This window comes from Salmo salar, unplaced genomic scaffold (assembly GCF_965601325.2).
Source record: "Salmo salar unplaced genomic scaffold, fSalSal1 ptg000306l, whole genome shotgun sequence".
NCBI lineage: Eukaryota > Metazoa > Chordata > Actinopteri > Salmoniformes > Salmonidae > Salmo > Salmo salar.
Window position 1 is genome coordinate 1910927 of NW_027675347.1, and position 26875 is coordinate 1937801.

At 45.7% G+C, this 26875-nt stretch overlaps 1 protein-coding gene and 1 pseudogene across 1 annotated transcript in view; both read left to right on the forward strand.

The window, feature by feature from the left end:
• LOC145850408 (cell adhesion molecule CEACAM6-like) overlaps nt 1-26875 on the forward strand; it is a 92352-nt gene that overhangs the window by 26377 nt on the left and 39100 nt on the right. The gene's annotated exons all lie outside the window — the stretch shown is intronic.
• Nucleotides 24960-26478, forward strand: LOC145875692 (ladderlectin pseudogene; annotated as a pseudogene).

Below are 26875 nucleotides of genomic sequence, written 5' to 3' on the forward strand. Positions count from 1 at the left end.
ACCGCTGTTTAAAATCAATTTTTACGACATTTTTCTCGTAGAAAAGCGATAATATTCCGACAGGGAATCTCCTTTTCGGCAAACAGAGGAAAAAATCACAAAGGCGGGGGCGATCGGGTCACGCGCCTAAGCCCAGTGTCCCTTGATCGGCCACTTGAGAAAGGCGATAATGTGTTTCAGCTTGGGGCTGGGATGACGACATTCTGTTTTTTCCCGGGCTCTGAGCGCCTATGGACGACGTAGGAAGTGTCACGTTAGAGCAGAGATCCTTAGTAAAAGATAGAGATGGAAAAGAAGTTCAAGAAATGGTCAGACAGGCCACTTCCTGTAAAGGAATCTCTCAGGTTTTGACCTGCCATTTGAGTTCTGTTATACTCACAGACACCATTCAAACAGTTTTAGAAACTTTAGGGTGTTTTCTATCTATATGTAATAAGTATATGCATATTCTAGTTACTGGGTAGGAGTGGTAACCAGATTAAATCGGGTATGTTTTTTATCCAGCCGTGTCAATACTGCCCCCTAGCCCTAACAGGATAACATAATGTCCTAGGAGTGTCATCTGATGAAGATCATCAAAGGTTAATGCTGCATTTAGCTGTGGTTTAGTTTTTTGTGACATTATATGCTAGCTTGAAAAATGGGTGTCTGATTATTTCTGGCTGGGTACTCTGCTGACATAATCTAATGTTTTGCTTTCGCTGTAAAGCCTTTTTGAAATCGGACAGTGTGGTTAGATAAAGGAGAGTCTTGTCTTTAAAATGGTGTAAAATAGTCATATGTTTGAAAAATGGAAGTTTTCGGATTTTCGAGGACTTTGTATTTCGCGCCACGCCCATCATTGGATATTGGAGAAGGTGTTCCGCTAGCGGAACGTCTAGATGTAAGAGGTTTAAGCCCGTTTCCCCACCTGTTCTGTGTGCGGGCTTATTTCGTTCTTGCACTGTGTATTGTGTAAGTGGAACGTGTTTTGGGTCATTGTATTTTGATTACACCCTGTTGTAATTTTGGTGTATACTCTCTTTGATGGTGCATTTATTAAAGCACTATAGCAAACACTCTTGTTTCCTGCACCTGACTCTACACCCACTACATCAAGCGTTACATTGTCATAGGTAACAGTAATGCCTCTGGCTCGGATGTACATGCATGGACGTGCGCATTGTACCCCCTGGTTTAGCACCTCATGAAATACTCACAGGAAGACCCATGAGAATCCTAAACACCCCGTTCCCACAGAACAGGTTGACACTGACGGGTTGCGAGGATCAAATGGTAAGCTACTGTGCTGCACTCAACAATGTTCTGAAGTCTATTTTCCCCAGGATAAAAGTGGCTTTGCCTGAACCAAAAGGAGGACAGCTCCACAAATTGCAGCCAGGAGATTGAGTGGTCAACAAGGAACTCCGCAGAAAGACTTGGCACCAACAGCACTGGACTGGTCCATTCCAGGTACTCCTGATGGTTGCAGAGCAGTCGACGTGGGTTCACGCCAGCCACTGCAGGAAAGTGCCCCACAACCCAGACGAAGATGTACCAGCCGATGAATCGTCATATGTGACCCCAGTGGCCATAGGAGGACCAGGACCGGACTCTACGCATCATTTCTTTTGCTTTCGTGGTCAGTCTTTTCATTGTTAGCTGTTGTCTGGGCCCTGGGAGTAGTGACAACAATACAACTGAAGAATACAACACCAGCATAGTCCCACGGTGGGACTTAAATAACAGCCGCTCCAGCTCAAGCCAATGGCTCAGGATGGGAGTCCAGCTAATAATAGCTGCCCCCGTTGTTTAAGAAGAAGGAGATTGATGCATCGGCGTGATGATTGTCCTTTTTGTAGAGATGAAGAGTGTACTTCTGTAGAACTGTTTTCATTGTTTAATGATTCCCTGTTTTGCACCATGTGAAGGTAAAACACTCAGTGGCTCAACAGAAGCCATTTACACAGATAATGTACAAGTGTAAGAAAGATCCCCCCCCAATGTTTTAAGTTTTGCTTAGATTATGGCATAATTGACTTATATTATGAATTATTACTCACATGATTACTTGTAATTTTGTATTAGGTTGAGATTAGTCTCAAAACTGTGGAATATAGTGGTAAAATTACAAACTCTATTATGCACATCATTTATCTAAATCTTAAATCTCAACATTTCCACTGTCTGTTTCTCTCATGTAAGAAGAAGCCAGTGTTTTCCCTCTCTTGTTTCTGAGTAACTTAGTCACGTGGCCAAAGACAAAAGGGCCGTCTGAGAGTGACCAGTTTTTTGGTCCATCCTGTTCTTTCCCTATCTTTCAAGGGTACAGCTGTGTGGAGATATGAAGACAACAGAGGCTCGCTTGAGCAGCAGCGACAATTCTATCAGCAGAAAGAAGTAAGAAAACTGGCATTATCACTTGTTTGTACGCTCTGCCCCCACCATGATCTCACACACCTGCTAAACTCCCACATAGACAAAAGAGGTTGTATTTTCCTATAAAGGCTGAGACCCAACTCTTGTTTGTTGGGCTTTTGACTGTTGCGCCTGTTGTGCGATTATTAACCAGCTCCCTTTTATGCAAATCTTATTTTTTTTTAAATAGTTGTTTGGAGGAATCTACTGTCTCTCTCTTCCTTTCTGGTTAGAATTTCCACGACAACTTCCTGTGAAGTAACGGAGAAAGAAAAGGAGAGATTAGTCTATATGGCTCCATCTCAAATGATACCCTTTGAGACCCCATAGGTCACTACTATTTACCAGAGCCACATAGTACTATGTGTTTACTATTTAGGGAATGCAGACCGGAAGCAGTGGTGCTCTCTTGTGGATGACTTATGTGGCTCTGTAAGTCATTTAGGAAATAGAATTGTAACTAAATATACATTTGAGATGAAGCCAGGTACAACGCAGGGATTTTTCTGCCACAGAAACCCTTGGGGGGGCTGCCTAAAATTATTTTTGGGACGCTTAAGTCCAAACTGTAATTTTATTTATAAGAAAGTATGTAAAAAAGACAATGGACCTACAAGCATGTATGTTTTAATAATATAATATTTGTGAAATTCCAAAAAGAATGAATTTAACAGTATTGATATTGTTTTTAAGTTTGAGCAAAATAACACAGCACTTGCCATGGCAAAATGCATAGAATTGCAGGAAATTAACTTTAAAACTGCAAAAATGCATGTCTTAAAAATGGCGATAAAAAAACCCCACAAAGATGGCAGCCTTTAAAAATTCAGCTGTGCCGACTGCGCCAATTGCTGCGCCCTACCACGCCCCCTGTCACACCCACCACCCTAAGCCCCGTTTTAATCCAGAAAAAAACCCTGCAATGTTCAATCACAGTGAAGTTTCTGCACTTCTTGTGAGGTCACAGCCAAGTTTTTGCACTTCCTGCGAGGTCACAGAGACAGATGAGCACTTCCTGTGAGGTTACAGTGCTTTCAGTGAGAGCCCTCAGTCATTAGAAGCTCTGGTTTGAATTGTAAACAGGGTACACAGTGAGGACTGCGACGGCCCCCTACCAAGTCCAGCAAACAATAAATAAAACGTGCCTTTGTGCCCCACGGGTGAGTAGGGTGGGGGGATGTGACGGTGTATGGATGACGAGGAAATATACCATCCCCTAACACTGGAATTACACACACATCAACAGACAGCAACGTTTCTCTCCACACGCTTCCCTCTTGCTCACCTGGGATCTGTCCTGCTCTACTCACAAACCACAAGTAATCCAGCGTCATGTACAAAGAAAAGATTACTAGATGAAAAAAAAACATTAGATGATTAGTTGGAGGTTCTCTTCCTCCTCCTCCTCCTCCTCTTGGTTCTCCATGTAGCCTCCACAGGCAGGCAGAGCTCTCCAGTGGGTCTGCCAGGCCCTACCACGACACGCAGCTGTGACCCCAGTTCATAAGGGAGCCAGTGGGTCTGCCAGGCCCTACCACGACACGCAGCGGTGACCCCAGTTCATAAGGGAGCCAGTGGTTCTGCCAGGCCCTACCACGACACGCAGCGGCGACCCCAGTTCACAAGGGAGCCAGTGGGTCTGCCAGGCCCTACCACGACACGCAGCGGTGACCCCAGTTCATAAGGGAGCGAGTGGGTCTGCCAGGCCCTACCACGACACGCAGCGGGACCCCAGTTCATAAGGGAGCGAGTGGGTCTGCCAGGCCCTACCACAACACGCAGCGGTGACCCCAGTTCACAAGGGAGCCAGTGGGTCACTGGAAGTGCTCAGCAAAGTCTGGCGAGTTGGAGAGGCTGCCGATGAGGCTGTATTTTGGGGGGGGTTGTGGGGTCACGAGTCCCTTGTGGGCGCTCTCCGGGGTTCGCACGGCACACCACAACTGAGAGAAGAAGAAACGGTCCACCGATAAATAAGACAGGCAGTAGCTAGATCATTCACATCCCTGTCTTCCAGAGATCGATGTGGAAGAACTTGACTGGCCTGCAAACCTCAACCCACCTCAACCCCATCGAACACCTTCGGGATGAATCGGAACGCCGACTGTGAGCCAGGACCTAATCGCTCCAACATCAGTGACCCGACCTCACTAATGCTCTTGTGGCTGAATGGAAGCAAGTCCCCCTGCAGCAATGTACCAACATCTAGCAGCAAAGTGGGGGACCAACTCCATGTCAATGCCCATGATTTTGGAATGAGATGTTCGATGAGCACGTGTCCACATACTTTTGTAGTGTATTTTGATCTTGCCCATTCACACTCTGAATGACACACACACACACACAATCCATGTCTCAATTGTCTCAAGCATTTTTTTTATTACCTGTCTCCTCCCCTTCTTCATCTACACTGATTGAAGTGGATTTATTAACAAGTGACATCAATAAGGGATCGTAGCTTTCACCTGGATTCACCTGGTCTGTCTAATGTCATGGAAAGAGAAGGCGTTCTTAATGTTTTGTACATTCAGTGACGCTGTTATAATTACCAAACAGTTGGAAAAAAACTAATGTTGGTGATGTAAACTGGGTGTACAAAACATTAAGAACACCTTCCTAATATTGAGTTGCACCCCTTTTTGCCCTCAGAACGGCTTCAGTTCGTCGGGGCATGGATAAGGTGTTCCATGGGGATGCTGGGGCCATGTTGACCCCAATGCTTCCCCACAGTTGTGTCAAGTTGGCTGGATGTCCTTTGGGTGGTGGACCAGTCTTGATACACACGGGGAAACTGTTGAGAGTGAAAAACCCAGCAGCGTTGCAGTTCTTGACACTCAAACCAATCTTTTGTGTTGCCCATTCACCCTCTGAATGGCACACATACACAATCCATTGTCTCGATTGTCTCAAGGCTTTAAAAGAAATCCTTCTTTAACCCGTCTCTTCTCCTTCATCTACACTGATTGAAGTGGATTTAACAAGTGACATCAATAAAGGATCAAAGCTTTCACCTGGATTCACCTGGTCAGTCTGTCATGGAAATAGGTGTTCATAATGTTTTGTCCACTCAGTGTATGACAGGATTGGATGTTTATATATTTTTTTAATGATTTTAGTCATTTAGCAGACGCTCTTATTCAGAGTGACTTACAGGAGAAATTACGGTTAAGTGCCTTGCTTAAGGGCACACCGGCATGGTTTTTTCACCAAGTCGGCTCGGGGATTCGAACCGCTCTTAACCGCTAGGCTACCTGCCACCCTATGCATGCAAAGTCAATGTTGTTTGACTTGTTTGTGTATCAGCACATTGACCTAGTCTCACTGCAACACTGCGTCCATGTTGCATGACACAGGCGTTTTCAAAGAACCTTTAGTCAAGGTGAGCTTCGCTCCCACTCAGTCTGTCTTATCAGACTTCCTGGTCTAACTGATTAACTTAATACTCAAACCTTATTGGCCGTTGAAAAGATTCAGTGGAACTCCCAGGGAGGGTTGGGGCACGTCTTTCAAACTTCCAAAATTATTTATTTTATTAGACTTTTTATTTTATTAGAACATTCAAAAGTACAACAGTAAGGCTACAATTTATACGATGACATTACAGTGATAGTTCAGCGATTTGAAATATTTTAGATATTTGTTTCCTTACCATGAAAGCAGTCTATGGATAAGGAATCGGAGTGACTGCAATCCACAGTCAGAGTGACTGCAAGATCCACCCCCACACGGGAATATTTACCGTGCACCCACCTCCCACACAGGAACATTTACCCTGCACCCCACCTCCCACAGAGGAACATTTACCCTGCACCCCACCTCCCACACAGGAACATTTACCCTGCACCCCACCTCCCACAGAGGAACATTTACCCTGCACCCCACCTCCCACACAGGAACATTTACCCTGCACCCCACCTCCCCCACAGGAACATTTACCCTGTACCCCACCTCCCACACACAGGAACATTTACCCTGTACCCCACCTCCCACACAGGAACATTTACCCTGCACCCCACCTCATACACAGGAACATTTACCCTGCACCCCACCTCCCACACAGGAACATTTACCATGCAACCCACCTCCCCCACAGGAACATTTACCCTGCACCCCACCTCCCACAGAGGAACATTTACCCTGCACCCCACCTCCCACACAGGAACATTTACCCTGCACCCCACCTCCCACAGAGGAACATTTACCCTGCACCCCACCTCCCACACAGGAACATTTACCCTGCACCCCACCTCCCCCACAGGAACATTTACCCTGTACCCCACCTCCCACACACAGGAACATTTACCCTGTACCCCACCTCCCACACAGGAACATTTACCCTGCACCCCACCTCATACACAGGAACATTTACCCTGCACCCCACCTCCCACACAGGAACATTTACCATGCACCCCACCTCCCCCACAGGAACATTTACCCTGCATCACACCTCCCCCACAGGAACATTTACCCTGCACCCCACCTCCCCCACAGGAACATTTACCCTGCACCCCACCTCCCCCACAGGAACATTTACCCTGCACCCCACCTCCCCCACAGGAACATTTACCCTGCACCCCACCTCCCCCACAGGAACATTTACCCTGCACCCCACCTCCCCCACAGGAACATTTACCCTGCACCCCACCTCCCCCACACAGGAACATTTACCCTGCACCCCACCTCCCACACAGGAACATTTACCCTGCACCCCACCACCCCCACACAGGAACATTTACCCTGCACCCCACCTCCCACACAGGAACATTTACCCTGCACCCCACCTCCCCCACACAGGAACATTTACCCTGCACCCCACCTCCCACACAGGAACATTTACCCTGCACCCCACCTCCCACACAGGAACATTTACCCTGCACCCCACCTCATACACAGGAACATTTACCCTGCACCCCACCTCCCCCACACAGGAACATTTACCCTGCACCCCACCTCCCCCACACAGGAACATTTACCCTGCACCCCACCTCCCACACAGGAACATTTACCCTGCACCCCACCTCCCCCACAGGAACATTTACCCTGCACCCCACCTCCCCCACAGGAACATTTACCCTGCACCCCACCTCCCCCACAGGAACATTTACCCTGCACCCCACCTCCCCCACAGGAACATTTACCCTGCACCCCACCTCATACACAGGAACATTTACCCTGCACCCCACCTCCCACACAGGAACATTTACCCTGTACCCCACCTCCCACACAGGAACATTTACCCTGCACCCCACCTCCCACACAGGAACATTTACCCTGCACCCCATCTCCCACACAGGAACATTTACCCTGTACCCCACCTCCCACACAGGAACATTTACCCTGTACCCCACCTCCCACACAGGAACATTTACCCTGCACCCCACCTCCCCCACAGGAACATTTACCCTGCACCCCACCTCCCACACAGGAACATTTACCCTGCACCCCACCTCCCCCACAGGAACATTTACCCTGCACCCCACCTCCCACCTCCCACACACAGGAACATTTACCCTGCACCCCACCTCCCCCACAGGAACATTTACCCTGCACCCACCTCCCACACACAGGAACATTTACCCTGCACCCCATCTCCCACATAGGAACATTTACCCTGCATCCCACCTCATACACAGGAACATTTACCCTGCACCCCACCTCCCACACAGGAACATTTACCCTGTACCCCACCTCCCACACAGGAACATTTACCCTGCACCCCACCTCCCACACACAGGAACATTTACCCTGCACCCCACCCCCCAATGGACATTACAGACTGTTACCCTGCCCCCACCACCCAATGGACATTACAGACTATTACCCTGCCCCCACCACCCAATGGACATTATAGACTGTTACCCTGCCCCCACCACCCAATGGACATTACAGACTGTTACCCTGCACCCCACCTCCCCCACACAGGAACATTTACCCTGCACCCCACCTCCCACACAGGAACATTTACCCTGCACCCCACTTCCCACACAGGAACATTTACCCTGCACCCCACCTCCCCCACACAGGAACATTTACCCTGCACCCCACCTCCCACACACAGGAACATTTACCCTGCACCCCACCCCCCAATGGACATTACAGACTGTTACCCTGCCCCCACCACCCAATGGACATTACAGACTGTTACCCTGCCCCCACCACCCAATGGACATTACAGACTGATACCCTGTTACCCTGCCCCCACCACCCAATGGACATTACAGACTATTACCCTGTTACCCTGCCCCCACCACCCAATGGACTTTACAGACTGATACCCTGTTACCCTGCCCACACCACCCAATGGACATTACAGACTGTTACCCTGCCCCCACCACCCAATGGACATTATAGACTGTTACCCTGCCCCCACCACCCAATGGACATTACAGACTGTTACCCTGCACCCCACCTCCCCCACACAGGAACATTTACCCTGCACCCTACCTCCCACACAGGAACATTTACCCTGCACCCCACCTCCCACACATAGGAACATTTACCCTGCACCCCACCCCCCAATGGACATTACAGACTGTTACCCTGCCCCCACCACCCAATGGACATTACAGACTGTTACCCTGCCCCCACCACCCAATGGACATTACAGACTGTTACCCTGCACCCCACCTCCCCCACACAGGAACATTTACCCTGCACCCTACCTCCCACACAGGAACATTTACCCTGCACCCCACCTCCCACACATAGGAACATTTACCCTGCACCCCACCCCCCAATGGACATTACAGACTGTTACCCTGCCCCCACCACCCAATGGACATTACAGACTGTTACCCTGCCCCCACCACCCAATGGACATTACAGACTGATACCCTGTTACCCTGCCCCCACCACCCAATGGACATTACAGACTATTACCCTGCCCCCACCACCCAATGGACATTACAGACTGATACCCTGTTACCCTGCCCCCACCACCCAATGGACATTACAGACTATTACCCTGCCTCCACCACCCAATGGACATTACAGACTGTTACCCTGCCCCCACCACCCAATGGACATTACAGACTGTTACCCTGCCCCCACCACCCAATGGACATTACAGACTGTTACCCTGCCCCCACCACCCAACGGACATTACAGACTGTTACCCTGTTACCCTGCCCCCACCACCCAATGGACATTACAGACTGTTACCCTGCCCCCACCACCCAATGGACATTACAGACTGTTACCCTGCCCCCACCACCCAACGGTAATGTATATTGCTACAGTTGTAAATGTGCATATATTATTATTATTACTATTATTGTTATTGTTGTGTCTCATTCACTTCTCTATTTATTTATTACATATTTACCTGCACTGTTGATCCCGGTGTATCAGATTTTCACCCTGTAATTACATCTCTATCACAAGTGACTAATAAACTCATCTAATCTAAACCTTTCACAACTGTCTGACTAAGAACATCTGTATGAAAACCAAATTAAAGATTTAAAAAACAACTGATGATGCTATATGAAAATAAATTGGTGGAGGAGATAAATCATAAACCTAAATTGAGAAACTTTTGTTTGATTAAGAACAAATGAATGTTTGAGAGAAAGTTGATGTCCACCCTACAGCCGGAGATCACTATGTACACAGGTAAGAACAGGGATATTACGCCTCCATGTGTCAACAGGCCGGTATTAGAGATCACTATGTACACAGGTAAGAACAGGGATATTAACCCTCCATGTGTCAACAGGTATTAGAGATCACTATGTACACAGGTAAGAACAGGGATATTGCCCCTCCATGTGTCAACAGGTATTAGAGAACACTATGTACACAGGTAAGAACAGGGATATTGCCCCTCCATGTGTCAACAGGTATTAGAGATCACTATGTACACAGGTAAGAACAGGGATATTGCCCCTCCATGTGTCAACAGGCCGGTATTAGAGATCACTATGTACACAGGTAAGAACAGGGATATTAACCCTCCATGTGTCAACAGGTATTAGAGATCACTATGTACACAGGTAAGAACAGGGATATTGCCCCTCCATGTGTCAACAGGTATTAGAGAACACTATGTACACAGGTAAGAACAGGGATATTACCCCTCCATGTGTCAACAGGCCGGTATTAGAGATCACTATGTACACAGGTAAGAACAGGGATGTTGCCCCTCCATGTGTCAACAGGTATTAGAGAACACTATGTACACAGGTAAGAACAGGGATATTGCCCCTCCATGTGTCAACAGGCCGGTATTAGAATAGTAGAGGAGAGACTTTGTAACTACTGTGACCTGGAAGAGGTAGAGAATGAAATTCACTCAATACTTTATTGGCCTTTAAAAGACGATATACAGGTGTTTCTATTCCAGAAAGCCCACTAGGTGGTAGGGCCTGGGAGAAACCTGGTATTATTCTATATACAGGTGTTTCTATTCCAGAAAGCCACTAGGTGGTAGGGCCTAGGAGAACCCTGGTATTATTCTATATACAGGTGTTTCTATTCCAGAAAGCCACTAGGTGGTAGGACCTGGGAGAACCCTGGTATTATTCTATATACAGGTGTTTCTATTCCAGAAAGCCCACTAGGTGGTAGGGCCTAGGAGAACCCTGGAATTATTCTATATACAGGTGTTTCTATTCCAGAAAGCCACTAGGTGGTAGGGCCTAGGAGAACCCTGGTATTATTCTATATACAGGTGTTTCTATTCCAGAAAGCCCACTAGGTGGTAGGGCCTGGGAGAACCCTGGAATTATTCTATATACAGGTGTTTCTATTCCAGAAAGCCCACTAGGTGGTAGGGCCTAGGAGAACCCTGGAATGATTCTATATACAGGTGTTTCTATTCCAGAAAGCCCACTAGGTGGTAGGGCCTAGGAGAACCCTGGAATGATTCTATATACAGGTGTTTCTATTCCAGAAAGCCCACTAGGTGGTAGGGCCTAGGAGAACCCTGGAATTATTCTATATACAGGTGTTTCTATTCCAGAAAGCCCACTAGGTGGTAGGGCCTAGGAGAACCCTGGTATTATTCTATATACAGGTGTTTCTATTCCAGAAAGCCCACTAGGTGGTAGGGCCTAGGAGAACCCTGGTATTATTCTATATACAGGTGTTTCTATTCCAGAAAGCCCACTAGGTGGTAGGGCCTAGGAGAACCCTGGAATTATTCTATATACAGGTGTTTCTATTCCAGAAAGCCACTAGGTGGTAGGGCCTGGGAGAACCCTGGTATTATTCTATATACAGGTGTTTCTATTCCAGAAAGCCACTAGGTGGTAGGGCCTAGGAGAACCCTGGTATTATTCTATATACAGGTGTTTCTATTCCAGAAAGCCCACTAGGTGGTAGGGCCTGGGAGAACCCTGGTATTATCTATATACAGGTGTTTCTATTCCAGAAAGCCACTAGGTGGTAGGGTCTGGGAGAACCCTGGTATTATTCTATATACAGGTGTTTCTATTCCAGAAAGCCACTAGGTGGTAGGGCCTAGGAGAACCCTGGTATTATTCTATATACAGGTGTTTCTATTCCAGAAAGCCACTAGGTGGTAGGGTCTGGGAGAACCCTGGTATTATTCTATATACAGGTGTTTCTATTCCAGAAAGCCACTAGGTGGTAGGGTCTGGGAGAACCCTGGTATTATTCTATATACAGGTGTTTCTATTCCAGAAAGCCACTAGGTGGTAGGGTCTGGGAGAACCCTGGTATTATTCTATATACAGGTGTTTCTATTCCAGAAAGCCACTAGGTGGTAGGGTCTGGGAGAACCCTGGTATTATTCTATATACAGGTGTTTCTATTCCAGAAAGCCACTAGGTGGTAGGGCCTAGGAGAACCCTGGTATTATTCTATATACAGGTGTTTCTATTCCAGAAAGCCACTAGGTGGTAGGGCCTGGGAGAACCCTGGTATTATTCTATATATAGGTGTTTCTATTCCAGAAAGCCCACAAGGTGGTAGGGCCTAGGAGAACCCTGGTATTATTCTATATACAGGTGTTTCTATTCCAGAAAGCCCACTAGGTGGTAGGGCCTGGGAGAACCCTGGTATTATTCTATATACAGGTGTTTCTATTCCAGAAAGCCACTAGGTGGTAGGGTCTGGGAGAACCCTGGTATTATTCTATATACAGGTGTTTCTATTCCAGAAAGCCACTAGGTGGTAGGGCCTAGGAGAACCCTGGTATTATTCTATATACAGGTGTTTCTATTCCAGAAAGCCACTAGGTGGTAGGGTCTGGGAGAACCCTGGTATTATTCTATATACAGGTGTTTCTATTCCAGAAAGCCACTAGGTGGTAGGGTCTGGGAGAACCCTGGTATTATTCTATATACAGGTGTTTCTATTCCAGAAAGCCACTAGGTGGTAGGGTCTGGGAGAACCCTGGTATTATTCTATATACAGGTGTTTCTATTCCAGAAAGCCACTAGGTGGTAGGGTCTGGGAGAACCCTGGTATTATTCTATATACAGGTGTTTCTATTCCAGAAAGCCACTAGGTGGTAGGGCCTAGGAGAACCCTGGTATTATTCTATATACAGGTGTTTCTATTCCAGAAAGCCCACTAGGTGGTAGGGCCTGGGAGAACCCTGGTATTATTCTATATACAAGTGTTTCTATTCCAGAAAGCCCACTAGGTGGTAGGGCCTGGGAGAACCCTGGTATTATTCTATATACATGTTTTTCTATTCCAGAAAGCCACTAGGTGGTAGGGCCTAGGAGAACCCTGGTATTATTCTATATACAGGTGTTTCTATTCCAGAAAGCCACTAGGTGGTAGGGCCTGGGAGAACCCTGGTATTATTCTATATATAGGTGTTTCTATTCCAGAAAGCCCACAAGGTGGTAGGGCCTAGGAGAACCCTGGTATTATTCTATATACAGGTGTTTCTATTCCAGAAAGCCCACTAGGTGGTAGGGCCTGGGAGAACCCTGGTATTATTCTATATACAGGTGTTTCTATTCCAGAAAGCCACTAGGTGGTAGGGTCTGGGAGAACCCTGGTATTATTCTATATACAGGTGTTTCTATTCCAGAAAGCCACTAGGTGGTAGGGCCTAGGAGAACCCTGGTATTATTCTATATACAGGTGTTTCTATTCCAGAAAGCCACTAGGTGGTAGGGTCTGGGAGAACCCTGGTATTATTCTATATACAGGTGTTTCTATTCCAGAAAGCCACTAGGTGGTAGGGTCTGGGAGAACCCTGGTATTATTCTATATACAGGTGTTTCTATTCCAGAAAGCCACTAGGTGGTAGGGTCTGGGAGAACCCTGGTATTATTCTATATACAGGTGTTTCTATTCCAGAAAGCCACTAGGTGGTAGGGTCTGGGAGAACCCTGGTATTATTCTATATACAGGTGTTTCTATTCCAGAAAGCCACTAGGTGGTAGGGCCTAGGAGAACCCTGGTATTATTCTATATACAGGTGTTTCTATTCCAGAAAGCCCACTAGGTGGTAGGGCCTGGGAGAACCCTGGTATTATTCTATATACAAGTGTTTCTATTCCAGAAAGCCCACTAGGTGGTAGGGCCTGGGAGAACCCTGGTATTATTCTATATACATGTTTTTCTATTCCAGAAAGCCACTAGGTGGTAGGGCCTAGGAGAACCCTGGTATTATTCTATATACAGGTGTTTCTATTCCAGAAAGCCACTAGGTGGTAGGGCCTGGGAGAACCCTGGTATTATTCTATTTACAGGTGATTCTATTCTAGAACCCTGGTATTATTTGGCTGTTCTAGGAGAAAAACCTGAAAGGTTTTTTTGTTTATTCAATATTCAAGTTTGCCAATTTGTTTGATAATGCCTGGAAAAAGAGAAAAAGGACAACCTATAATTAAATGACATAATCAGTTGTAGGTGTATATCAAGTCCACGTACGTACGGATTGTGCGTAGGCTTATTAATTTGAAGTCGGAAGTTTACATACACTTAGGTTGGAGTCAGTAAAACTCGTTTTTCAACCACTCCACAAATTTCTTGTTATCAATCTATAGTTTTGGCAAGTCGGTTAGGACATCTACTTTGTGCATGACACAAGTAATTTTTCCAACAATTGTTAATGACAGATTATTTCACTTATAATTCACTGTATCACAATTCCAGTGGGTCAGAAGTTTGCATACACTAAGTTGACTGTGCCTTTAAACAGCTTGGAAAATTCCAGAAAATTAAGCTTCCGATAGGCTAATTAACATAATTTGAGTCAACTGGAGGTGTACCTGTGGATGTATTTCAAGGCCTACCTTCAAAGTCAGCTATTTGCTTGACATCATGGGAAAATCAAAAGAAATCAGCCTAGACCTCAGAATTTTTTGGTTGTTGACCTCCACAAGTCTGGTTCATCCTTGGGAGCAATTTCCAAACACCTGAAGGTGCCACGGTCATCTGTGCAAACAATAGTATGCAAGTATAAACACCTTGGGACCACGCAGCCGTCATACCGCTCAGGAAGGAGACGCGTTCTGTCTCCTAGAGATGAACGTACTTTGGTGCGAAAAGTGCAGATCAATCCCAGAACAACAGCAAAGGACCTTGTGAAGATGCTGGAGGAAACAGGTACAAAAGTACCTATATCCACAGTAAAACGGGTCCTATATTGACATAACCTGAAAGGCCGCTCAGCAAGGAAGAAGCCACTGCTCCAAAACCGCCATAAAAAAGCCAGACTACGGTTTGCATCTGCACATGGGGACAAAGATAGTACTTTTTGGAGAAATGTCCTCTGGTCTTCGCTTCGCTCCACAGGTAATATTACACTTCATTACATTACAACGGTTTGGTTTGTTTGATCTTAGCTAGCTACATAGCCGTCTTTGTATCAAAGATAATTGTGTAGTTTAGAGTAATTAGAGTAGTCAACACTGCTAGCTAGCTAGTCAACACTGCTAGCTAGCCAACTACTACCGACTAGCAGCACTGTAGAAACTATTACATTACAACGAAACGACTTGATTAGTGTAGTGTTAGTGTTAGTTAGCTAGCTACATAGTTGTCTTTGCTGTCTTTGTATCTAAGATAATTGTGTAGTTTAGAGTAATTATCGAGGTTAGCTAGCCAGCCGCGACGCGACGCCTTGTCCAGACTCCAGACTTAGTCAACACACCTAGTCATCATCAAACCCACTGCTAGCTAGCCAACCGTTACCGACTAGCAGCGCTGTAGATACTAATACATTACAACGGAACGATTTGACTAGTGCAGTGTTAGCTAGCTAGCTACGTAGTTGTCTTTGTCATAGCTTGATACATGTGTAGTTTAGTAATTATCGAGGTTAGCTAGCCAGCTATTTCCGTCCCCCGCGACGCCATTTTTCCAAACCTAGCCAACTATTACCGACGAGCAGCACTGTAGAAACTAAATACATTACAAAGGAACTTCTTGATTAGTGTTATGTTAGCTAGCTACAAAGTTGCTTTTGTATCATGACAAGGTGTAGTACTGAAACTATCGAGGTTATCTAGCCAGCTACACGTTCAAACAAAGTCAACAACGCAGCCACTGCTAGCTAGCCTACTCCACCAGCCAGCAGTACTGTATCATTTTCGTCATTTTAGTCATTAAGATTTTCGCAACGTAAGCTTAACTTTCTGAACATTCGAGACGTGTAGTCCACTTGTCATTCCAATCTCCTTTGCATTAGCGTAGCCTCTTCTGTAGCTTGTCAACTATGTGTCTGTCTATCCCTGTTCTCTCCCCTCTGCACAGGCCATACAAACGCTTCACACCGCGTGGCCGCTGCCACTCTAACCTGGTGGTCCCAGCGCGCATGACCCACGTGGAGTTCCAGGTCTCCGGCAGCCTCTGGAACTGCCGGTCTGCGGTCAACAAGGCTGAGTTCACTCAGCCTATGCTACCCTCCAGTCCCTAGACTTCCTGGCACTGACGGAAACATGGATTACCACAGATAACAATGCTACTCCTACTGCTCTCTCCTCGTCTGCCCACGTGTTCTCGCATACCCCTAGAGCATCGAGACAGCGGGGTGGTGGCACTGGAATCCTCATCTCTCCAAGTGGACATTCTCTCTTTCTCCCCTGACCCATCTGTCTATCTCCTCATTTGAATTCCTTGCTGTCACAGTTACCAGCCCTTTCAAGCTTAACATCCTTATCATTTATCGCCCTGCAGGTTCCCTTGGAGAGTTCATCAATGAGCTTGACGCCTTGATAAGTTCCTTTCCTGAGGATGGCTCACCTCTCACAGTTCTGGGTGACTTTAACCTCCCCATGTCTACCTTTGACTCATTCCTCTCTGCCTCCTTCTTTCCACTCCTCTCCTCTTTTGACCTCACCCTCTCACCTTCCCCCCCTACTCACAAGGCAGGCAATACCCTTGACCTCATCTTTACTAGATGCTGTTCTTCCACTAATCTCATTGCAACTCCCCTCCAAGTCTCCGATCACTACCTTGTATCCTTTTCCCTCTCGCTCTCATCCAACACTTCTCACTCTGCCCCTACTCGGATGGTATTGCGCCGTCCCAACCATCGCTCTCTCTCTCCCGCTACTCTCTCCTCTTCCATCCTATCATCTCTTCCCTCTGCTCAAACCTTCTCCAACCTATCTCCTGATTCTGCCTCCTCAACCCTCCTCTCCTCCCTTTCTGCATCCTTTGATTTTCTCTGTCCCCTATCCTCCAGGCCGGCTCGGTCCTCCCCTCCTGCTCCGTGGCTCGACGACTCACTGCGAGCTCACAGAAAAGGGCTCCGGGCAGCCGAGCGGAAATGGAGGAAAACTCGCCTCCCTGCGGACCTGGCATCCTTTCACTCCCTCCTCTCTACATTTTCCTCTTCTGTCTCTGCTGTTAAAGCCACTTTCTACCACTCTAAATTCCAAGCATCTGCCTCTAACCCTAGGAAGCTCTTTGCTACCTTCTCCTCCCTCCTGAATCCTCCTCCCCCTCCCCCCCCCCTCCTCCCTCTCTGCGGATGACTTCGTCAACCATTTTGAAAAGAAGGTTGACGACATCCGATCCTCGTTTGCTAAGTCAAACGACACTGCTGGTCCTGCTCACACTGCCCTACCCTGTGCTTTGACCTCTCTCCCCTCTCTCTCCAAAAGAAATCTTGCGTCTTGTGATGGCCGGCCGCCCAACAACCTGCCCACTTGACCCTATCCCCTCCTCTCTTCTCCAGACCATTTCCGGAGACCTTCTCCCCTACCTCACCTCGCTCATCAACTCATCCTTGACCGCTGGCTACGTCCCTTCCGTCTTCAAGAGAGCGAGAGTTGCACCCCTTCTGAAAAAACCTACACTCGATCCCTCCGATGTCAACAACTACAGACCTGTATCCCTTCTTTCTTTTCTCTCCAAAACTCTTGAACGTGCCGTCCTTGGCCAGCTCTCCTGCTATCTCTCTCAGAATGACCTTCTTGATCCTAATCAGTCAGGTTTCAAGACTGGGCATTCAACTGAGACTGCTCTTCTCTGTGTCACGGAGGCTCTCCGCAATGCTAAAGCTAACTCTCTCTCCTCTGCTCTCATCCTTCTAGACCTATCTGCTGCCTTTGATACTGTGAACCATCAGATCCTCCTCTCCACCCTCTCCGAGCTGGGCATCTCCGGCGCGGCCCACGCTTGGATTGCGTCCTACCTGACAGGTCGCTCCTACCAGGTGGCGTGGTGAGAATCTATCTCCGCACCACGTGCTTTCACCACTGGTGTCCCCCAGGGCTCTGTTCTAGGCCCTCTCCTATTCTCACTATACACCAAGTCACTTGGCTCTGTCATATACTCACATGGTCTCTCCTATCATTGCTATGCAGATGACACACAATTAATCTTCTCCTTTCCCCCTTCTGATAACCAGGTGGCGAATCGCATCTCTGCATGTCTGGCAGACATATCAGTGTGGATGACGGATCACCACCTCAAGCTGAACCTCGGCAAGACGGAGCTGCTCTTCCTCCCGGGGAAGGACTGCCCGTTCCATGATCTCGCCATCACGGTTGACAACTCCCTTGTGTCCTCCTCCCAGAGTGCTAAGTACCTTGGCGTGACCCTGGACAACACCCTGTCGTTCTCCACTAACATCAAGGCGGTGACCCGATCCTGTAGGTTCATGCTCTACAACATTCGCAGAGTACGACCCTGCCTCACACAGGAAGCGGCGCAGGTCCTAATCCAGGCACTTGTCATCTCCCGTCTGGATTACTGCAACTCGCTGTTGGCTGGGCTCCCTGCCTGTGCCATTAAACCCCTACAACTCATCCAGAACGCCGCAGCCCGTCTGGTGTTCAACCTTCCCAAGTTCTCTCACGTCACCCTGCTCCTCCGCTCTCTCCACTGGCTTCCAGTTGAAGCTCGCATCCACTACAAGACCATGGTGCTTGCCTACGGAGCTGTGAGGGGAACTGCACCTCCGTACCTTCAGGCTCTGATCAGGCCCTACACCCAAACAAGGGCACTGCATTCATCCACCTCTGGCCTGCTCGCCTCCCTACCTCTGAGGAAGCACAGTTCCCGCTCAACCCAGTCAAAACTGTTCGCTGCTCTGGCACCCCAATGGTGGAACAAGCTCCCTCACAACGCCAGGACAGCGGAGTCAATCACCACCTTCCGGAGACACCTGAAACCCCACCTCTTTAAGGAATACCTGGGATAGGATAAAGTAATCCTTCTAACCCCCCCCCCCCTTAAAATATTTAGATGTACTATTGTAAAGTGGTTGTTCCACTGGATATCATAAGGTGAATGCACCAATTTGTAAGTCGCTCTGGATAAGAGCGTCTGCTAAATGCCTTAAATGTAAAATGTAAATGGTCTGATGAAACAAAAATAGAACTCTTTGGCCATAATGACCATCGTTATGTTTGGAGGAAAAAGGGGGAGGCTTGCAAGCCGAAGAACACCATCCCAACCGTGAAGCCCGGGGGTGGCAGCATCATGTTGTAGGGGTGCTTGCTGCAGGAGAGACTGGTGCACTTCACAAAATAGATGGCTTCATGAGGAAGAAAATTATGTGGATATATTGAAGCAACATCGCAACACATCAGTCAGGAAGTTAAAGCTTGTTTGCAAATGGGTCTTCCAAATGGACAATGACCCCAAGTATACTTCCAAAGTTGTGTCAAAATGGCTTAAGGGCAACAAAGTCAAGGTATTGGAGTGGCCATCACAAAGCCCTGACGTCAATCCCATAGACAATTTGTGGGCAGAACTGAAAAACCGTGTGCCCAGGCCGGCGGAGATACAATCTTCGGCAAAATCATTCGCAAGGAGATTCCTGCAAAAATATTATTTGAAGATAAAATATTATTTGAAGATAAATATTATTTGAAGATAAAATATTATTTGAAGAAAAATATTATTTGAAGATAAATATTATTTGAAGATAATAAACATATAAACATATTCAAAGATGACAAAAAATGTAATGTGATACAATTTTGTATCACTTATTTTCAATTTAAATCCGTATAATAAAATGATAGCAATTCCAAGGCTAAACATACAGTCTTGGAACTGTACGTTGACAATGGTTAAGGTAAAATTCAATTACAGTTAATAAAATAATATAGAAAATATTTACACAAGAAGCAACCTATTATCACACAGTCAGACTCTCATTTCATTTAGTAAGTTGACCATTCTGCCGTTCTCACTGTTAAACATCACAGTGTTCAATACAACGGCTCTTTAATTCAAAGGAAAAAAATTACTATAAATAGACATCCTAAAGAATACATTTCAATACATTTCTTTAAAAAACAAAACAATAAAATAATATACTGTATTTTGGATATTTCATTTAGTGATTACCTGACTCAGTTACACCAGCTCTGTCAGGAGGAATGGGCCAAAATTCACCTAACTTATTGTGGGAAGCTTGTGGAAGGCTACCCGAAACGTATGACCCAAGTTAAACAATTTAAAGGGAATGCTACCAAATACTAATTGAGTGTATGTAAACTTCTGACCCACTGGGAATGTGATGAAAGAAATAAAAGCTGAAATAAATCAAATCAAATCAAATGTATTTATATAGCCCTTCTTACATCAGCTGATATCTCAAAGTGCTGTACAGAAACCCAGCCTAAAACCCCAAACAGCAAGCAATGCAGGTGTAGAAGCACGGTGGCTAGGAAAAACTCCCTAGAAAGGCCAAAACCTAGGAATAAACCTAGAGAAGAACCAGGCTATGAGGGGTGGCCAGTCCTCTTCTGGCTGTGCCGGGTGGAGATTATAACAGCACATGGCCAAGATGTTCAAATGTTCATAAATGACCAGCATGGTCAAATAATAATAATCATAGTAGTTGTCGAGGGTGCAACAAGTCAGTAACACAAGAGTAAGTGTCAGTTGGCTTTTTCATAGCCGATCTTTGAGAGTATCTCTACCGCTCCTGCTGTCTCTAGAGACTTGAAAACAGCAGGTCTGGGACAGGTAGCATGTCCGGTGAACAGGTCAGGGTTCCAAAGCTGTAGGCAGAACAGTTGGAACTGGAGCAGCAGCAATGCCAGGTGAACTGGGGACAGCAAGGAGTCATCAAGCTAGGTGGTCCTGAGGCATGGTCCTAGGGCTCAGGTCCTCCGAGAGAAAGAAAGAAAGAGAGAATTAGAGAGAGCATATTTAAATTCACACAGGACACCGGAAAAAACAAGAGAATTACTCCAGATGTGACAGACTGACCCTAGCCCCCCGACACATAAACTACTGCAGCATAAATACTGGAGGCTGAGACAGGAGGGGTCAAGAGACACTGTGGCCCTATCCGATGAAACTCCCGGACAGGGCCAAACAGGTAGGATATAACCCCACCCAGTTTGCCAAAGCACAGCCCCCACATCACTGGAGGGATATCTCCAACCACCAACATACCATCCCGGGACAAGGCCGAGTATAGCCCACAAAGATCTCTGCCACGGCACAACCCAAGGGGGGTGCCAACCCAGACAGGAAGACCACATCTGTGACTCAACCTACTCAAGTGACGCACCCTTCCCAGGGACGGCATGGAAGAACACCAGTAAGCCAGTGACTCAGCCCCTGTAATAGGGGTAGAGGCAGAGAATCCCAGTGGAAAGAGGGGAACCGGCCAGGCAGAGACAGCAAGGGCAGTTCGTTGCTCCAGCCTTTCCATTCACCTTCACACCCCTGGGCCAGACTACACTTAATCATAGGTCCTACTGAAGAGATATGTCTTCAGTAAAGAATTAAAGGTTGAGACTGAGTCTGCGTCGCTGACATGGGTAGGCAGACAATTCCATAAAAATGGAGCTCTATAGGAGAAAGCCCTGCCTCCAGCTGTTTGCTTAGAAATTCTAGGAACAATTAGAAGGCCCGCGTTTGTGACCGTAGCGTACGTGTAGGTATGTACGGCAGGACCAAATCGGAAAGATAGGTAGGAGCAAGCCCATGTAATGCTTTGTAGGTTAGCAGTAGAACCTTGAAATCAGCCCTTGCCTTAATTGGAAGCCAGTGTAGGGAGGCTAGCACTGGAGTAATATGATCAATTTTTTTGGTTCTAGTCAGGATTCTAGCAGCCGTATTTAGCACTAACTGAAGTTTATTTAGTGCTTTATCCGGGTAGCCAGAAAGTAGAGCATTGCAGTAGTCCAACCTAGAAGTAACAAAGGTATGGATTAATTTTTCTGCGTCATTTTTGGACAGAAAGTTTCTGATTTTTGCAATGTTACGTAGATGGAATAAAGCTGTCCTTGAAACAGTCTTGATATGTTCTTCAAAAGGGAGATCAGGGTCCAGAGTAACGCCGAGGTCCTTCACAGTTTTATTTGAGACAACTTTACAACCATCCAGATTAATTGTCAGATTCAGCAGAAGATATCTTTGTTTCTTGGGACCTAGAACAAGCATCTCTGTTTTGTCCAAGTTTAAAAGTAGAACGTTTGCAGCCATCCACTTCCTTATGTCTGAGACACAGGCTTCTAGCGAGGGGAATTTTGGGGCTTCACCATGTTTCATTGAAATGTACAGCTGTGTGTCATCCGCATAGCAGTGAAATTTAACATTTTGTTTTCGAATGACATCCCCAAGAGGTAAAATATATAGTGAAAACAATAATGGTCCTAAAACGGAACCTTGAGGAACACCAAAATTTACAGTTGATTTGTCAGAGGACAAACCATTCACAGAGACAAACTGATATCTTTCCGACAGATAAGATCTAAACCAGGCCAGAACTTGTCCATGTAGACCAATTTGGGTTTCCAATCTCTCCAAAAGAATGTGGTGATCGATGGTATCAAAAGCAGCGCTAAGATCTAGGAGCACGAGGACAGATGCAGAGCCTCGGTCTGACGTCATTAAAATGTCATTTACCACCTTCACAAGTGCAGTCTCAGTGCTATGATGGGGTCTAAAACCAGACTGAAGCGTTTCGTATACATTGTTTGTCTTCAGGAAGGCAGTGAGTTGCTGCGCAACAGCTTTTTCTAAAATGTTTGAGAGGAATGGAAGATTCGATCCAGGCCGATAGTTTTTTATAATTTCTGGGTCAAGATTTGGCTTTTTCAAGAGAGGCTCTATTACTGCCACTTTTAGTGAGTTTGGTACACATCCGGTGGATAGAGAGCCGTTTATTATGTTCAACATAGGAGGGCCAAGCACAGAAAGCAGCTCTTTCAGTAGTTTAGTTGGAATAGGGTCCAGTATGCAGCTTGAGGGTTTAGAGGCCATGATTATTTTCATCATTGTGTCAAGAGATATAGTACTAAAACACTTTAGTGTCTCCCTTGATCCTAGGTCCTGGCAGAGTTGTGCAGACTCAGGACAACGGAGATTTGGAGGAATACGCAGATTTAAAGAGGAGTCCGTAATTTGCTTTCTAATGATCATGATCTTTTCCTCAAAGAAGTTCATGAATTTATTACTGCTGAAGTGAAAGCCATCCTCTCTTGGGGAATGCTGCTTTTTAGTTAGCTTTGCGACAGTATCAAAAAGAAATTTCGGATTGTTCTTATTTTCCTCAATTAAGTTGGAAAAATAGGATGATCGAGCAGCAGTGAGGGCTCTTCGATACTGCACGGTACTGTCTTTCCAAGCTAGTCGGAAGACTTCCAGTTTGGTGTGGCGCCATTTCCGTTCCAATTTTCTGGAAGCTTGCTTCAGAGCTCGTGTATTTTCTGTATACCAGGGAGCTAGTTTCTTATGACAGATGTTTTTAGTTTTTAGGGGTGCAACTGCATCTAGGGTATTGCGCAAGGTTAAATTGAGTTCCTCGGTTAGGTGGTTAACTGATTTTTGTCCTCTGACGTCCTTGGGCAGGCAGAAGGAGTCTGGAAGGGCATCAAGGAATCTTTGGGTTGTCTGAGAATGTATAGCACAACTTTTAATGCTTCTTTGTTGGGGTTTGAGCAGATTATTTGTTGCGATTGCAAACGTAATAAAATGGTGGTCCGATAGTCCAGGATTATGAGGAAAAACATTAAGATCCACAACATTTATTCCATGGGACAAAACTAAGTCCAGAGTATGACTGTGGCAGTGAGTAGGTCCAGAGACATGTTGGACAAAACCCACTGAGTCGATGATGGCTCCGAAAGCCTTTTGGAGTGGGTCTGTGGACTTTTCCATGTGAATATTAAAGTCACCAAAAATTTGAATATTATCTGCGATGACTACAAGATCCGATAGGAATTCAGGGAACTCAGTGAGGAACACTGCATATGGCCCAGGAGGCCTGTAAACAGTAGCTATTAAAAGTGAGTGAGTAGGCTGCATAGATTTCATGACTAGAAGCTCAAAAGACGAAAACGTTGTTTTTTGTTTTTTGTAAATTGACATTTGCTATCGTTTATGTTAGCAACACCTCCGCCTTTGCCGGATGCATGGGGATATGGTCACTAGTGTAACCAGGAGGTGAGGCCTCATTTAACACAGTAAATTCATCCGGCTTAAGCCATGTTTCAGTCAGGCCAATCACATCAAGATTATGATCAGTGATTAGTTCATTGACTATAACTGTCTTTGAAGTGAGGAATCTAACATTAAGTAGTCCTATTTTGAAATGTGAGGTATCACAATCTCTTTCAGTAATGGCAGGGATGGAGGAGGTCTTTATACTAGTGAGATTGCTAAGGCGAACACCGCCATGTTTAATTTTGCCCAACCTAGGTCGGGGCACAGACACGGTCTCAATGGGGATAGCTGAGCTGACTACACTGACTGTGCTGGTGGCAGACTCCACTAAGCTGGCAGGCTGGCTAACAGCCTGCTGCCTGGCTTGCACCCTATTTCATTGTGGAGCTAGAGGAGTTAGAGCCCTGTCTATGTTCGTCTAGAGCCCTGTCTATGCCCTTTCTAAATCATTCTCTCTACTATTATTCTGACATTTCACATTCTTAAAATAAAGTGGTGATCCTAGCTGACCTAAGACAGGGCATTTTTACTAGGATTAAATGTCAGGAATTGTTAAAAACTTAGTTTAAATTTATTTGGCTAAGGTGTATGTAGTAAACTTCCAACTTCTACTGCTAATCTTTCACATTTGAATTCTTTCTTGGGGGCCCGGCCGGGTTTAAATGCTTTTTTCAGTTTCATTCATTTGTATTTATACATCTGTATTTATTAATTGTAGTTTTTGCTGCTTAAAGGTTTTTGTTGTTGCTTAGACAACCTTATTTTCATGTTGATTCTTCGTATTCGGTGGGAGGAGCTGCACCTCAATATTAGGAAGTTGTTCTTAATGTTTAGTACACACCAGAAACTGTTGAGCGTGAAAACCCAGCAGCGTTGCAGTTCTTGACACGAACAGGTGCATCTGGCACCTATCATACCCCGTTCAAAGGCACTTAAATCTATTGTCTTCACCCTCTGAATGACACACACACAATCCATCTCTCAGTTGTCTCAAGGCTCCAAAATAATTTTTTAACCTGTCTCCTCCCATTTATATACACTGATTAAAGTGGATTCACCTGGTCAGTCTAGGTCATGGAAAGAGCAGGTGACCTTAATGTTTTGTACACTCAGTGTATATTTGCCACAAGGATTAGGATACATTTCCCAATAGGATGTGGAATTAGTGTCAACATGTTTTTTTGGTACATTGGAATCAGTGTAAATATATGTTTTTGTACTTCGTCCTTGTGGCTTGGTGACCTGCACGTATAAAAGTGTTCCTCTATCTCAAGCTGAACAGAACCTACAGACTACCACCTGTGATTCCTTCTCTAACAGGAAAAGATTACCATGGAGAAGTTGGCCATCCTTCTGCTTCTGAGTGCTGCCATTGCACTGGGCGACACAAACCAGCTCCTTGGTTTAGAACCCTTACTGAAGACTGAGGTGGAACAGACTCCTCCTGTTGAGGCTCAGGTTGCAGCAGTGCAGGAGGGGACAAAGGAAAGTTCATGTCCCTCAGACTGGCACACATATGGATCACGCTGTTTCAAGTTTGTCAGCATTCCACAGTCATGGGCAGATTCCGAGCAAAACTGTTTGGCACTTGGTGGAAACCTAGCATCCGTGCATAACCTTTTAGAGTACCAGTTCATGCAAGCACTGACAAAGGACACCAATGGCCACCTACCTGACACCTGGGTTGGAGGTTTTGATGCAGTCAAGGAGGGCTTATGGATGTGGTCAGATGGGTCCAGATTTGACTACACCCACTGGAACACTGGTGAGCCCAATAACGCTGGAGAAGGAGAGGACTGTCTGCAGATGAACGCTGCAAGTGAGAAGCTCTGGTTTGATGTGCCCTGTGAGTGGAAGTTTGTATCTATCTGTTCCAGAAGAATGTAGGCTAGGAAATGACCCAGCCACTTCAACTCCCACCTCCAGGGGTCAACAGTCTACACTTCAATACTCAAACCAAGATCTGTCACTCACTGCAGCTCACCAACATGACAAATAAAACATGTATTCACAAAAAAAGCTTTCCACCTATCTATTGATTAGCCAACGAGCCATATCTAACAGTTAGAAATAATGACAGAGGAATTTACAAGAGACAGCAAACAGCAAACATGTAGCTACTGAAAAAACTGCCTTTGAAGTTCAGTGCAGACTTTTATACTAAGTCATGATCTGCTGTTAGCTAGCTACTGTTTAGGTAGGCTAACCTTTCAGGTTAACTAACATTAGGTAAACTTGTGATGAAACTGTGTGATGTTGATGATCCTGCTTTTCAAATTAAAGATAAATTACATACTCTGAACAGATTGTTTTCTTCATTTGCTATTGCTTAACAAGTTGTCATGGCATCAGGTAGTCAATGGTAAGTTATTTTTAAACTAGAATAAAGACAATCTCTAAATGACATGAACCTGCATCACTAAAAATAATACATGATACATGATAAAACCTTATCATGCTGTTAATTATGAATGAGTAACTCTCTTCCTAACAGACCATTTGTTTCTGAATGGTTTAGATGCAGGAAATTAAAGTTATATCACTATTAACTAACATGAATTATCAGCTTTTTCAAATAATGTATTAATGCATTTATGGCTTAGTAAACACACACAATGAATAAATACTTAGTAGATATTAAATGAATGATTTATTTATTCAGGTTAACTAATGTAACCTT